Source organism: Oculina patagonica, chromosome 5, assembly GCF_052425735.1.
Source record: "Oculina patagonica isolate OP01 chromosome 5, crgOcupat, whole genome shotgun sequence".
NCBI classification, from domain to species: Eukaryota; Metazoa; Cnidaria; class Anthozoa; order Scleractinia; family Oculinidae; genus Oculina; species Oculina patagonica.
The window spans coordinates 12,097,603-12,112,660 of record NC_135762.1 but is presented as its reverse complement, the minus strand read 5'-3'; the positions used below and the strand labels follow the sequence as shown (position 1 = coordinate 12,112,660).

The 15,058-nt window shown below is 36.7% G+C and overlaps 1 long non-coding RNA gene and 1 pseudogene across 2 annotated transcripts; both read left to right on the top strand.

Moving 5' to 3' along the window:
* The first annotated feature begins 972 nt into the window (after positions 1-972).
* Positions 973-4,088, top strand: LOC144655565 (uncharacterized). Its single transcript, XR_013571143.1, has 2 exons — positions 973-1,256; positions 2,654-4,088. It is a non-coding gene; the product is annotated as an uncharacterized LOC144655565 (long non-coding RNA).
* Positions 4,089-6,114: 2,026 nt separating this feature from the next.
* On the top strand, positions 6,115-12,025 carry LOC144655526 (kelch-like protein 11; annotated as a pseudogene). Its single transcript, XR_013571138.1, has 3 exons — positions 6,115-6,254; positions 7,850-7,900; positions 9,297-12,025. The product of XR_013571138.1 is annotated as a kelch-like protein 11 (transcript).
* Positions 12,026-15,058: the final 3,033 nt, after the last annotated feature.

Below are 15,058 nucleotides of genomic sequence, written 5' to 3'. Positions count from 1 at the left end.
TCATGGAAGTTATGGCAAACGATAAGGGCTTACGGGGAGATCCGAAAAAATGGCACAGGTGGAGAGCGAGCGAGTTTCTACCGTTTCGGCGGCTGACCAGCTCTAGTAATTGAGCTAAACGCAATTAACTGAAGTGAAGGAAAAAAGAAGTGTCAATAGCTACACGGATGGAAAAGGCTGAAATAGACCTTCGCAGATAATTCAAAGGTCGGTGGTGCTGGAGTAAGTTATAATTTATAGCTTACACATATCATGTACTACGCGGTTGGATAATAATACGAAAAACTGCGGCCGCTTCGCCTCCGATTAATTCATGAGCTGGTTGAAAGCTTTGCCCTGCTGAATTGCTGTGAATTGACAAGCATTCTCCGACTTCAAATATGAGGTAACAAACTTTGACTTACTGAATACACTAAGTCCATGTTTTTTGTGAAAATCTGTAATTATATGCTTACACATGTACTACGCGGTTGGATAATACGAAAAACTGCGGCCGCTTCGCCTCCGATTAATTCATGAGCTGTTAATGACTTAATGTTTTTATTTAAACTCCCAGCTAAACTTAGTGTTTTAGTTTTTTTAATTCATCTATTTACTCGCTGTTGGAATTCGTTTGAACGAACTATTTTAGGGTCGTGGACGAATACGCTAAGAGATCGTTACGTTGCGAATTTCTTGCGTTGACACGTTTTTACCACACCTTAGCAGAAACAAAAAAAAAACTCAGTTTATTTCCACATAAAGCTATCCTAGTTAATTATTTTGAGTAATTTTATAAAACACAATTGTTCGCTCTACTTGTAATTCATGCCATTTTAGACACTGTATGCAGCTGTGTATGCAAACTTACATTGACTATCACCATGACAGTGTTGAATGTGTATCTTTGCAATGGCAATGTTTTTTCTATACAAGTAAGTTAACAAGAAATCTCCAAGAAAAAAACTAAATATCCCATTGTAGGAAGGAAGGGTCACTACACTGAGTGTATAAACGAAAGAGGCTAATATTATTATATTTGATGAGATCCATTAAATAAGACAGAATTTTTTATAAATTCTTTTTATAAACAGGGCCATTAATTAGAGCTAGTGTGGTGGTTTTTAATAGATTATTATGTCAATCCTTCTTTTAGGTAGTGTTACATTCTGCCATTAAGCCGCAATGAATGAACAATACCTACTGGCTACAGTCAAGTTTTGTTGAACTTGGTATAGAATGCTCTGTGCAAAGTGGACAACAGCAAAGTAAATCAGGTATCTAGTTTATATTAGTTATAATTGAAATATGTTTTTATTCAGTTTCGTTCTTTTTTTACCCAGCTGCTTTAATCTGCATTTGGTTGCTGCTGATCTTCTTACTTTGTGAAATATTTGCATTCATTGTTCAACTCCTCAATGGAGGTTGCCTATTCACCGAGTTAGGATTTCGAGTTGGATTTCGAGTTAGGATTTTGAGTTGGATTTACAAGTTCGATTTTCCAGTTGGTTTTCTAGTTGGATTTCGAGTTAAGATTTCGAGTTGGATTTCAAGTTAGGATTTCGAGTTGGATTTTGGAGTTGGATTTTGGAGTTGGATTTCGAGTTAGATTTCGAGTTAGGATTTCGAGTTGGATTTTCAAGTTGCTTACCGTACTAAGCACTCCGGTTAGCCTACTATACACGCCAGTTAGCTTACTATGCACTCCGGTTAGCCTACTACACACTCCTGTTAGCCTACTATTCACTTTGGTTAGCCTACTATGCACTCCAGTTAGCCTGTTTAGCCTCGAAAATCCAACTCGAAATCCTTACTCGAAATCCAACTCGAAAATCCAACTAGTAATCCTAACTCAAAAATCCAACTCGAAAATCCAACTCGCAAATCCAACTTGTAATCCTAACTCAAAAATCCAACTCGAAAATCCAACTCAAAAATCCAACTTGAAATCCTAACTCGAAATCCTAACTCGGGAGTTAGTTTGTCTCTCTTCAATGACATTAAAAACAACTACAATGTATTAGTAGACAATTTAAATAATTGATATTTCACTAAAAGTATGTTTTCATGAAATGCCTAGATCTTGTACCAGAAAATATCTATACCCTATCCTCACTGTGGAAGGTTAAATGGTTTGAATGTCACCTCCCCTCACAAACTCCTCACAAATTCCAATTTGTGGTTATGGCAGAAATCCATGGCCAGCTCATCCTCAGTGTATGAACCAGTGAAACAAGGCATCAAAGAGCCTCAAAACAACATGGAGCAGGAAAACAATAGCTTCAAAACAGTCATTTTTCACAGGTTCTTATACCAAGGAAAACCCAAATATTCAGATCCATTCCATGTAAGGTCAATGGAAGTTCCAAAAGGGCTAGCGGGAGGGGGAGGGGGGTTGATTAAAGGCCAAACCTTTTAATTACCGGTAAGAGGGGGTGTTAGGGTTTGCAGTGATGCTTTGAGTTTATTAAAATATTTAGTTGACTTTGCAGTTATCAGTAAAAAAAATAGTCTGTGCTGATCCATCTCTGTTAAATATCTAATGGATCCTTTTGCATCCAGTGGTTTGGCTTCAGTTAAACAAGCTCAAGTTAAGTGTTTTGTTTTATAAATTATTGATATTGATGACAATTAATCAATTTTAATTTAATATGTGGCATTTGACTTTTTTCAGGGTTAACATGAGTTGCAGAGTTTGCAGTGCCACAGACACAAAAACAGACAAGGACAAGGACATAAATAGAAAACAGGAAAGATTAAATCCAGCTCGATGTTTGGGTGTCGTCGTGATGCTATTTTTAAGAGACTAGTAAATTACATGTAAATTAAAATCAAGAAAAGCTGCAAATAAGCAAAATTTAGATTTTAAATGTTAACCTATTTACAGTGTACTTCAGAAAACGACTTCTTGATTGACCTGTCACTTTCACATCTTGTTAGATGTAACAAGGGCATTATGAAGTGATCTTTTCAAAAATATGCAGCGAAAACAGTAACAGCAGAAATGGTGGTAGTTTAAAATTGCTATTTTCAATGTTTTGACTGGTAAGAAACCACATGTGACCAAGCTAAAATCTGTTTGGCAAGTTAACATGACCTGCAAGTGTCCAAATGTTTTGAGCCCTCAACTACACAGGACTTACATGTAGTTGTCTAATTATATGATAAGATCTTTGGTTGACTTTGGGGGAGGTAGTGGAGTTACAAAGCAATGTAATTATTTGAATTTGGATTAGTTATGCTGAAACTGGTGGTACTGTAATTCTAAAGTATAGGTGAGTTTAAAACCGTTATTGCAAGCAATATACATTACCAATTTCATTCTTATGTATTGTATGCTGTGTACAATTTATAAGAACAGCTATATTTTTAAAATAAGTGAAATATTCTAAAGCCAGATAAAATTTGCAGTATCCATAAGGTACCATGTAGCAACCAAATTGTGACTCACTTGCTTACTTTGTGAACTCCATGACAAATGGGCAACATGACTCCATAAAGATGTGGACAATAATACAAACAAATTTTTAAAAGAGTAGTCAAAGTATTGATGTTATATTTTTTCTTGCATAGTTTTATACACAAGCAGACATGATTCTATTTTTTTTCTGGGTAATCAAATAACAAAACTGAGTTTGAGACTCACAAACAATATTCTAGCTTCCCAGAATTTTTGCTTTTTTTCTGTAAGTGAAGTGAAACCCCTTAAGAGGAAGGGGAGTCAAAAGACATGTAAAAGTGAACAAGGTGCTATCTTCTTCTTTTCTTTTTTTTTTTTTTTGGGGGGGGGGGGGTTGGGGATGGGGTGACCCTGTTCGGTGGAATGACAGAATGTCACTTCTTTGTTTCCGGAGTTAGGTTCACCCCTGTTTGCTCGCAGTTAGCTTTATTCATCTGGTTTGCTTGCGGTTAGCTTTCACTCTAGTTTGCTTGTGGTTAGCTTTCACTCCGGTTTGCTTGGAGTTAGCTTGGTTTGGGCAACATGCTGTAAACCATTAGCTATAACCTCTGCCATTTCCATTCAAAATTAAAATATAGGCAAATAGTGAAAATGAAAATGAATAAATGAGTGAATGAAAAAAATTAAAATCAACCTTATTATAAATGTAGATGTTTGTTATTTCCTTTATACTCTAAATGTAAAGTGATTTTTTCTTTCTTTTAAAGCTGGTAAAGCAACAACAAAAATGCCTAATTTGCCATGTGATATGCCTATCTACCCCGACATGCAGCCCTACTCCTCCCTCCTTTTTTCTACATGAAGGTAACATAATTGCCCGTTTTGCAACATAATTTCCCATCCAGACTTCTTTATGATAATGCTTTCAGTGGAATTATAACATTTTGATTGATTTTGTTTGTTCTCTTATTTGGTGTTGCTGTACACGGTACCCGGAGGGGGGGATGGTACTCCCATATAAGAGCTATACGGGTATGTGCCGCTCAACATGGTATGCTTTTTGTCTCTCTGACTCTGAAACAGGGTATACAAATCACCCTTTTGACTCTGGAACAGGGTTGATTGTTTTCCCAGAATCCTGATTAAACACTATCAAGTATATAGCTATGAAACTCCGCTCCTTTCATCGCTTTATCTCCAAGCCACAGACGAAGTCAAGTGAGAGCTTTGTGATGTACGGTAGTGTTTTTATATCTATCTTCATATATTTCCATTGTGGATATTGTGGATATTGCTGGAACATTGCTGGTACCTACTTTGCAGTGTTTGTCTGGAACAGGGTCGCAAATTGAACCTTTTGTCTCTGGAACAGGTCCAGAGTCTCAGCAACGCAACGGCACACCCCCATAGTAAATTTAAGGGAGTACCCCCCCCCCCCCACCCCGGACACGGTAAAAAAGAAATAAGGAAAAATATTAATTACCGTATTTTCTCGATTAAACGCCCCGGCGTTTATTTCAAACTTGGCCCGATAGGGCCGGCGTTTATTTGAATTTAGGAGTTTTGTTAAGCCCTATGTTTCTAAGAAATGATTTTTATTCATTCTTTTTGACAGCTATATAATTAGACATTATTTTTAAAGCATATTAAACCGTTAATAATTGTGTAAGGGGTTTATTTTCAAATACAACTTGGAGACCCGGCGTTTATTCGGGGCCCGGCGTTTAATCGAGAAAATACGGTATTATTTATTAAAAAAATAAAACGAATATAAAATTCTTAGCCTTAAAGTTTTACAATGGCCAGAATTCAGAGTTCAATAAAGTGCAAAATAATTAACTGGGGAGCTCCGCTTTTAGGCTTGCCTAAATTTATATATTAAAAGTCACGCAATTCCTTAACCAGAGTCCTCGGTCTCCTCGGGCAGCGGTTGAGATTGAACGTCACGCGACTCGCACATATGTTCGTTCGATCGAAGTTGGAGCTTAGATAGTACGTTTTTTTAGCGGAGCTTCCCAGCGCGCGCCAGCGCGCGGAGCGGAGCACCATGGGTAATGCGGGTACGAGAGAATTTTTGTAAACCCAGGAGGCCGAAAAAATTTGGTCCGTACGCCCGACCGCGCGCGCCTACAGACTCTCGGGGAGGGGGAGGGGAGTCACAAGGCAACCCGACCGGGGGGAGGAGAATGTCGTCTTATCATTTCTCAACGCCTGCTTTCATCTTTGATATATTAGACAGACTATTAGACATGATTGGACGTCTTTGTTATGGCCAATTGACAGCTGTCAAAACAAGGTTTCCGCTGACCAGTATCACATGACTTTATCGCGGGCTCAGATGTAGAACACATCGAGGTTGAATGTTTTTTTAAGTTGACCGCTGACCAAGTGACATTTCACCATTGAATCGCGGGCGCATGTACTTTTCTGTGTGGAATTACATGAAGCGGAAAGTGAAATTGGGGAAATGCGCTGGTTGCTGTTGGCTCGGCTAAATAAAATCACAGTCACTGTGATAAAATTTATATTTATAAGCTGCTTATTTTGAACTTATGGCGATTCTGGTTTATACCTAAACCTTCGTGAAACGGCAAGGTTAACAGCAAAATTTTGAATATGGTTCAGAGTTGAAACTCAGGAAACAAACTCACAACATGCCGATTTACGAATGAGTTCACCGAGAGGACTCCGCGATTGAAAAGCACACGACAGTTTATTACAGATAAATTATTTCTGGATGTATTCCTCGTTTATCCCGGGATAGCAGCCAAAGAAAAGCGGATATTGACCGACCGAAATGGACGTAAATCTTCCAAGCTGCTTGTTGAGTTTAAAGCAAAGACGGTCAAAGACAAAATCCCTTTTCGAAACCAAGGTAAGCTAAGCTTATTATTTGTGTTCCTTTTTTAACAGATTAGAAAAGTTTCTGTTATTTAGTTTATAAACAAGCATTCCATCTAATAGAACTCTTTCGTGTAACCGGTAAATGTATGTCAGGACAAGGCATACAACCTAAGTGACATTTGTTTTGTCTTAAACACAAGTTGTATTCAAAGCAGATAGCTTCTACTGCGATAAATTTGTTTATGCTGTAAAGAGCAAATTTCCAGTTACACTACAAGATCAAAATTTACATGTGCATTTGCAAATTTGTAAGAATGTGGTCGAACATTGCTAGCTGACAGCCTTAGCGAAATATAGTTTTCTCAATGACCTATGCTATTTTTGCTGAGAACTTTGCTAAGTTTTCCTTATTTTAGTGAGTGAAAATGTTTTGTGAAAGTTTTGTATTTATAATCTGATAACAGCCGTTCTGGGAATAAATTGATTATTTTATTCATATTTTTCCAGGCGTAGACAATAGATAAACCGGTAATCGATAACAATCCATAACAATCGATATCAATCTTCGTATTGTTTTACTTAATACTAACGCCATCAAATATGTTTAAAACGAATATACATACACCTCCAGGGGCTCCTTGGGATTAGTGATTGTTATTGATAACTGTTGATTGCTTTTTTTTTTTAACTGTCGATTGCTTTCGACTTTTATCGATTTTCTCAATCGATAACAATCGATAATAATTTTTTTTCTGTGAGTTCTATTGTTATGGATTACCGTTTATCAATTTGTGATTGATATCAATAGATATCGATTGTATCGACTGATTTCCGATATAGATTTCTATTGATTGACTCCGCCTGGATTCTTATAAATTACAATAAAGAAAAAAGCACAGATTCTAATTTGTTATGTGTAAGATCATAAACATTTTTTATGTTATAACAACCAAATTGATCATTTATAATATATGATAAGGACTTGGAAAAAAATTCCAGTTTGCCCTGTGGTCAACAAGCAGCTCTCAAATTTTGCTGGCCTAGGACAGTGCATGTGACACTGTGTATTAGTAAACTTGTGACTGTATAATTAACTTGTAGTCACATGATCATGACTTGCCTGGGCCTTCACCCATTATGCAAACAGGCATAAAAAATTAATTGTTTGACAGGAAAATCTACTTGCCCCGGACGACAAGAGGGGAATTGTGGCTATAGCAAGTGCTGCTATCTTGACGGTTGTGATTGGTACAATATTTTAAGCCTTTCATAGTTTTCCAGCCTAAAGCAATGACTTATCAGATATTTTTGCCTGAATTAGTTTTTTCTACAAGAGTAGCAGGTTAGTTTTTGATCCTGAAATAAAAAAAAAAAGTTTAAAATGGGCTTGTCTGCAATGAGGAGAATTAATATCATTTAAAGCAAATTTAAAATACATCTACATTCAAATGTACATTAAGCTTTATAAGGTTAATTGAGTGGCAGGTATTTATGGAGGCTGTAAGAGGCAGTTTGAGTTTATCATTAATTTTATATAGGCAAATCTGTTGCATTTCTAAAACTTGCTATATTAGGATTTCCATACCTTTTATGGGTTTTTGATATGCAAACATTTTGTTTTTATAGTGAGGGAAAACAGGAATTCAAGGGGTGCAGTTAATGTCTGTGATGATGAAGGTAAGTATTACATTAGTGTCAATTTATACCTGTATTTCTCTAAATGCTCTGTGACAGAGTTTAGTTTATGTGAATCTACATTAGTGCATGAAACTTGTTTTTTAAGTGTAAATTTTGGGGTTTAAGAAATGATAGGTGTTTTAACTGCTTGGTAGTTTATGTTTCCTTAAAGGAGAAGTTCACTCTAGAATGGCCATTTGTTTTGTTTACACCAATAAAAAGTTTACACCAAGATATGTCATTCTCCAAAATTTCAGCTTCCAACGTTCGCTATAACCCTACAAAATCTTTCTTAAAAACTCGACAGCTAAACGCCGCCATCTTGGAGCTGGTAATGTATGCGTGACGTCAAAGAGCTCAGCCTGAAGTTTGGCGGGAATATTTTAATAGTCGAAACTCCTTGTTTTTTGTATTTCTTGGAGCTCCGTTTGAGCAAAATGGAGATGCACAAATAGGCATTTTGACAAACAAAATCCACTACGAAGAAACGATGAGTTTTGAGTATTTAAATTGGCAATTTAGGGGTAATTTGACAAGCGATTTTTTTTAGGTATATTTTTGACCCAGGGATTTTTTTGGGTATGTCAGAAGACTTAGGGATTTTTTTGGGTCCTGAGTTTTGCCTCCATCATCATCCCCATCATTTACAAGCCGGAATACCCCCCTGGGGGTAGGGGTAGGAGGGCAAAAAACCCAACAAGATCTGCTACCTGACCCGACAAATTACTGGAATACTTGTAATGATTTTGTGGGAGAAGTGCAAATTGACCTGTTCAAATGCTGCTTGTTATTAGCTAACCTTAATATCTACATGTAAGCTTAAGCCCTAACTTAACATAAATTGTCTTGTTGTGGTACTAGGCGAATATAGAAATAGAATTTTAACACAGCAGAATTTCACATGAAAATAAAAAGTTGATAAACTTTTAGAGCTGCTTAGGCCAGAATAGCCAGTTGGGCTTGTTGATGAGCCAGCTTAGTGTTTTCTTAGCTACGCTAAGAAAGGGGAGAATATGTAAGCTTTCATGGAATTAATCACAGTGCTTTCAACAGCACCTGTCGGAGAGCAATGTAAAAGTCTTAAGTTAAGACACCTCATTTAATAGGGAAATCATGAATTTTAGCCAGTGATTCACCCCAAAACACCCACCAACGCTCATTCATGTGCCAGGTCTTATTGATAGCACTATTTATGCCTTCAGTAGGTCAAAGGATTTTTTGGGTTCTGAACATATCCCCCAACACAGTCCCTGGCCCAGGCAAAAATTGGAAAAATACATCTCTTTTTTATGCATCTGCAGATTGTTCTGAACAATTTAAGCTAATTTAAAATTATAAACATCCATTTGATGCCAATGATCATCAACAAATCTTATGTCCTTTTTGCCTTTTTCAGGGGTTACACGAGTAGCAGAATTTCCACAGAGTTGCAGACACAGCAAGAGATAAATGAACAATCAGATTATTATATTATTTTCTTCATTGCATGTAAAAATGTACTGTGTGTAGAATACAATTTATTTATAAGGACAGTTGTAATTTTAAAGTTAATGAAATAAAGCTAGATAAGGTACAATCATGTACATAAAAAATCATCTTGCTACCTAAACATTTAATTTCCAGTGCGCACGCTGCAAAGAACAGTAATTATGATAATGAGATACACATTTCATCACCTCTTAATGTATGGTAAAATGGCATGGTAAAATTTTTGCCAAGCAATCTATACCTGAGTTTAGAACTAACAAACAGTATTTATGCCTCTCCAGAATTTTTGCTAAGTTTACATGTAATTAAGCAAAGGGGAAAGGGATTCATATAAAGGAAAAAGGTCTTATCGTTTTGGGGGACCCTATTTTGCAGAATGACAGAATGTCAATATTTTGCTTGCCACTACCTTTTACTCCAGTTTGCTAACGGGAAGCTGTTATTTTTAGTGTTAGGCAATAATAAAAGACTGTCATCGTCACCATTCCATCATATAGGGGCCCCATTTGGGGGAGGGGGGGGGAAGCTACATGCAAAACTTTCCAATTGTATGCTATGTACAGCTGTAACATACCAGTTATGATGGGGGTATGGATATGTTCTAGAGCAACCCTTTCTTTGTTTTTGTTTAACTTTGAGAGTTGCGAGTATATCTTTAGAAGGTTATGCATAGACTACTAATGATATTTTTGATTGATCAACTTTTTAACTCTTATTTGGTGCTGTTGTCCATGGTGAAAGGGATACATATCATATATAAAGAAAATAACATGAATAAAAAAATCAGTCTAAAAAAATTATCAAGGAGAAATAACTGAGGAGCTCCGCTTTTAGGCTTGCCTAAATCTATATATTATCTTCTTAAGTGAACTGATCAGCCTGCACATGGATTCTATTCTTGAACCAATCACAGAGACTGACGAGCAGAAATTTTGTGTGGAAATGATGAAGCGCCTCGCTGCTCAGCGAAGAAACGACCATTTCTGTGATGTGATTCTAGAAGTTGGCTCCGGTGACGATCAAGCTCGTTTGAAAGCTCACAGAATCGTGTTATGTGCAGCAAGTCCGTTCTTTTACAACGCTCTTAACAGCGACATGAAAGAAAAGAAAGAAGGTGTGATCAGATTGAAAGAGACGAGCAAAGCTGTGATGGAAGAAGTGTTGGAGTATCTGTACACAGGACATGTTGATATCAATGAACACAACGCATTTGATTTGCTGGCTACAGCAGATTATTTTATTATTCCAAGCTTGAAAGCTTTGTGCAGTGAAGTTATTCTGCAGGCACTGTCTTTTTCTAACTGTATCACGGCTTATTATTTGGCCGTGAAGTATGGGTGTAAAGAACTTATGAAACATGCAAGGGATTTTATTCTTGCAAACTTTGTTGCAGTAGCTGAAACTGAAGACTTCCTGAATTTGAGCAGCAAACAAGTCGAGGAGTGGATTTCAAGTGATAAAATCATCATAAGGGGGGAGGAGTTTTTGAAATTCTCATTAAGTGGATCAAAACAAATGAAAGTCAGAAACAAAACTTTTACGATTTGTTTCGCCACATTCGCTGTATTTATGTGCCACGTGACTATTTGTTGAAAGTTATTCTGCCTGATCCCATAGTAATGAACGATCTAGATTGTTCAAAACTCGCATCAGATGCGATGAAAATGGTGTTCAGTGGAGAAGAAGACTGCTATTTTGCCCAATCACCAAGAAATTGTCTGAAAACTCACGAAGATGCCATTGTTGCTTGTGCAGTAAAGACTACACTGTGTTACATACCTTCAGAGAGCAAGTGGTACCAGTTGGCAGATATGCTGTCTACAGTGAAGTTTTCCGGTCAGTGTTATAGCTCTTGTCATGGGAAGTTGTATCGTGTTGGAGGAAACACTAATGGCTATACTGCAGAACGCTATGATCCATTAGTGAACAGTTGGTTTCCACTGAAGTCCTTCCAGCAAACAATCAAGTTTTGTGCCGTTACAACATTTCAAGGGTTTGTGTATGTCATTGGTGGAGTGAGTGAAGAAGACATTCCACTGAGTACTGTGCAGAGATACAATCCTGATACAAACTTGTGGCAAGCAATGCCCTCGCTATCTAGCCCCAGATCAAGTGTTTGTGCAGTGGCTGATGAAAATCACTTGTATGCTATTGGCGGTAAATCAGAGGGTGCATCTGTAGACATTGCTGAAAGATTTGATCCAAAAGAAAAATCTTGGAGCAGGATTGCATCAACCCTAGAAAAACGAAGAGGTGCCGGTGGTGCAGCTGTCAATCAGAAAGTGTTTGTATTTGGAGGACTTAAAGATGAAGCACCGGATGCAAAGGCATGTGAAATGTACGACCCAACTACCAACACATGGAGTGTTATCACAAGCGTGGTTGCTCTCCAAGGCTCTGCCAGTGCTGTAAGTTTTAAGGGGAAAGTATTTGTGTATGGAGAGTTTAAAGAAGGTGAATCCAGAGGAAAATTGTTATTGCAGGTCTTTGATACTGTTTCAAATGAGTGGACACCTTTCACAATAGATGGTTTACAGGCTCTTGGAAAATTGAAAATTTCAAGTTTAAGAATTCCAAGAGAGGTTTTGGATACATGTGTATTGCTAATTCCCTAGACATCATAGGCGTACGAGGTGGTGGGGGGGGGGGGCGAGGGGGGCTGCAGCCCCCCCAGTGCCAAAATTATTCGGGCAAAATGCTTAGAATTCGGGCAACAAGCCTAAAGAAAAAATAGCAAATAAGCTGAAAAGTCTAGTCAACATTTCGTTCAAAACGAATTTCATCAACAGGAAAAGTAGTGGAAATATACCTAACTTTGTTGTTCAAAAGTCCAAATCTTGTTCATCTGCGTTCGTTTCCTATCGCAAATTGTTATAAACATGTTCGATTTTTCTCGCAAATTCTGCGTGACTCCTCAGTTTTAATCAGTTGCAATCAGCTTTTTTATAGCTTCAACGTTTGCGCACAGCGGATTTAATGTAAGACCTTGAAGCTGTTTTAGTGATGAAGCTAATGCTTTCGACTCAAATGTTTAGGTTTCAGGGCTAGCTTGAAACCTTCAACGAAATGTTTTAAAACCCATTCATCCCTACATGTTTAACACGCTTTTGTATTACTTACAAATGGGGGAAAAACAATGTATAATTGGCTTCCCAAAATTAACATAATTTTTTTCTGAAGTAGAGTGAATAAATAAAAGATATTCGAAAAAGGATTCAGTGTATTGACACCTTCGGATAACGCCACGAGCGAGCAAAGTTTGTACACAGCCAATTCAATGCATGTTTTATTTTTTATTTTACATGCCTCTTTATTCGGCTTTAAACCCATGCAATTTTTTTTTCGAGCAAAAAGGTCTCCACCCCCCCTAGGACCGAAGGTGCCCATACGCCTATGCTAGACATTGCTTTTAACTCCTAAGATTAGTCATGCTCTATTAGTATTATTATTGTTATTATTATTTGAGATGTTTGTTATTTTAAGGACTAATTGTAAAAAGCAAGGAGCCCAGAAGTGTGAGCATGTTTAATTCATTCACATTCTTTTGAGTAGAGTGCATGTATGTCAGTAAGTGTTGTATCCAATCAGAAGGCGAGGACAGCCTATCCTCTCCCTCTAATTGGATAATCGAGTACATGAAAGAATGTGAGTTAATTAAAAAGAAGCAGATTCTAGCGAACCAACACAAACTGCAAGCAACCTGTTCCTGTTGTTTTTACGGCTTTACCAGACAGTTCATGTTACCTTAATTTTTGGCATTGAATATCCCAGATATAAATATGCTAGAATAAATTTGCAACTCCAACTCTCAAAAGATATTGGGAAAACTGGCATTGACTTAACGACTTTTAAAGGTAAATGTAAACAGCAATTCTCAGTTGATCGGCCGGGCATCTTTTCACTGTACTGAAATTTATTTTTACTTACTTACACTGACTCCTATTGTGTTATTGTGCATTTTTTTATGGTGGGCTTTTGGTCGTTGAGAAAACCCAGAAACTAGTTAAAGTATTCAATGCAGTTCAGGTTAGTTCATTTAGTGGCCAAATGACATAAACAAACTGAACTAAACTCTTGAAATATTGAGTTTATATGTACAACAGCACAACAGACAAACAGTATTCATCAATATTTACAAGAATAATATCTATAAAGAATAATTTTCACAGAGCAACTTTGGCGTTTCTGGCTTTGAAATTCAATGCTACTGAGCATTTCTCTGAATTGCTTAATATTTACTGAAGCCATAATCAGCGGCTCTGCAGACAAAATATACCAGAAAGATATCTACGAGTATAAGTAAGTAAAAATAAATGTGAGTCATAAATGAATGTTGGTCATGGAAATTATTACATTTACAGTGTACATATAGTTGCTGGGCTAATTAAGCGACTGAGAATTGCTGTTTTAGGTTTACCGTAGAAAAGGGCTTTATAAAAATTAGCGCATGCAGATTTACCTGATATCTCTCAACAATATTTTCCATTGCAAATTCATTCTAGCATAGGATTTCAAAGCCAAAAACTTCACAGCAGATTACTTGCGGATAGAGTTGTACGAATAAATACTAAGAGTCGGTAAAGTTCAAGGTGTATTCGTAGAAGAATAAGTATTTTCCACTATTCACAAGACGGCCATGATGAAATCTTACAGAGAGCACCGAACATGTGTTTCTTGCGTGTGTTACATGAAGCCTCAAGAAAAAGGAAACCGCTGACCGCAACACAGATACAAAAAACAGTAACAAATAAACACAAACCCGGCGCAAGCAATCTATTCACACTACTCAAACTATTTGCTATTTGCGACTGTTCACTATTCACTATTGGTTTGATATGTTACTCATTGCTATGGCAACCAATCTTGTTCTAAAACAACTGCATGTAATAAGATAAAGCATTTTTAATCTCAGAAAATTTAGACATAAGATTTTGCTCATTGTTTGTTTACAACAAACTCAGAATATGAAATGAAAATATGAAATTCATATTGCGGATATACATTTTAAGCAAATGAAAGATCATCGCAGTAATGTACTCAACTTAAGCAGTTGAGAAAAGCAAGCCTGAAATAAATTCAGGCTTGAACGGGAATCGAACCCATGACCTCTGCGATACTAGTGCAGATTCCCGTTCAAGCCTGAAAAAAATTGACTAACTGTTGACGAAATTTTAAAAAAATCTGTAAGAGCGTTTTCAAGTAAATCAAGGATGAAGTTTTCAGAAAAATCCTGTTTTAATGTGAAATAGGCACTTTTCAGTTTTTTGGTAGTATTTGAGCGCAGTTTTTCAAAACAAAATTTAAAGACCATTTACTAAAAACAAGGGAGTAATTTTACTTTAATGTTAAAATAAATCGACTGCTGATTGTAGGAAACTACAAGAAGTTACAAAAAACTTCATTCTTGGTTTATTTAAACTCTCTTACAGATTTTTGTAAAATTATGTCTACATGTAGTCAATCTACTATACTTTATCATATCAAAAAATGAGTACAAAGAGTCAATCTAGATTTCGAGAAAATCAAGCTTGTTTGCAAACAAAAGAAAACAACAATTGTTGCTATGGTAACCTTTGTGACTAAGTGAGCAGTAAAAAATAAACTTTGGTCATATTTATCATTATGGTGTATTTTTGTTAAAATTGAACGTTGGCTATTTTCGTTTTCAAA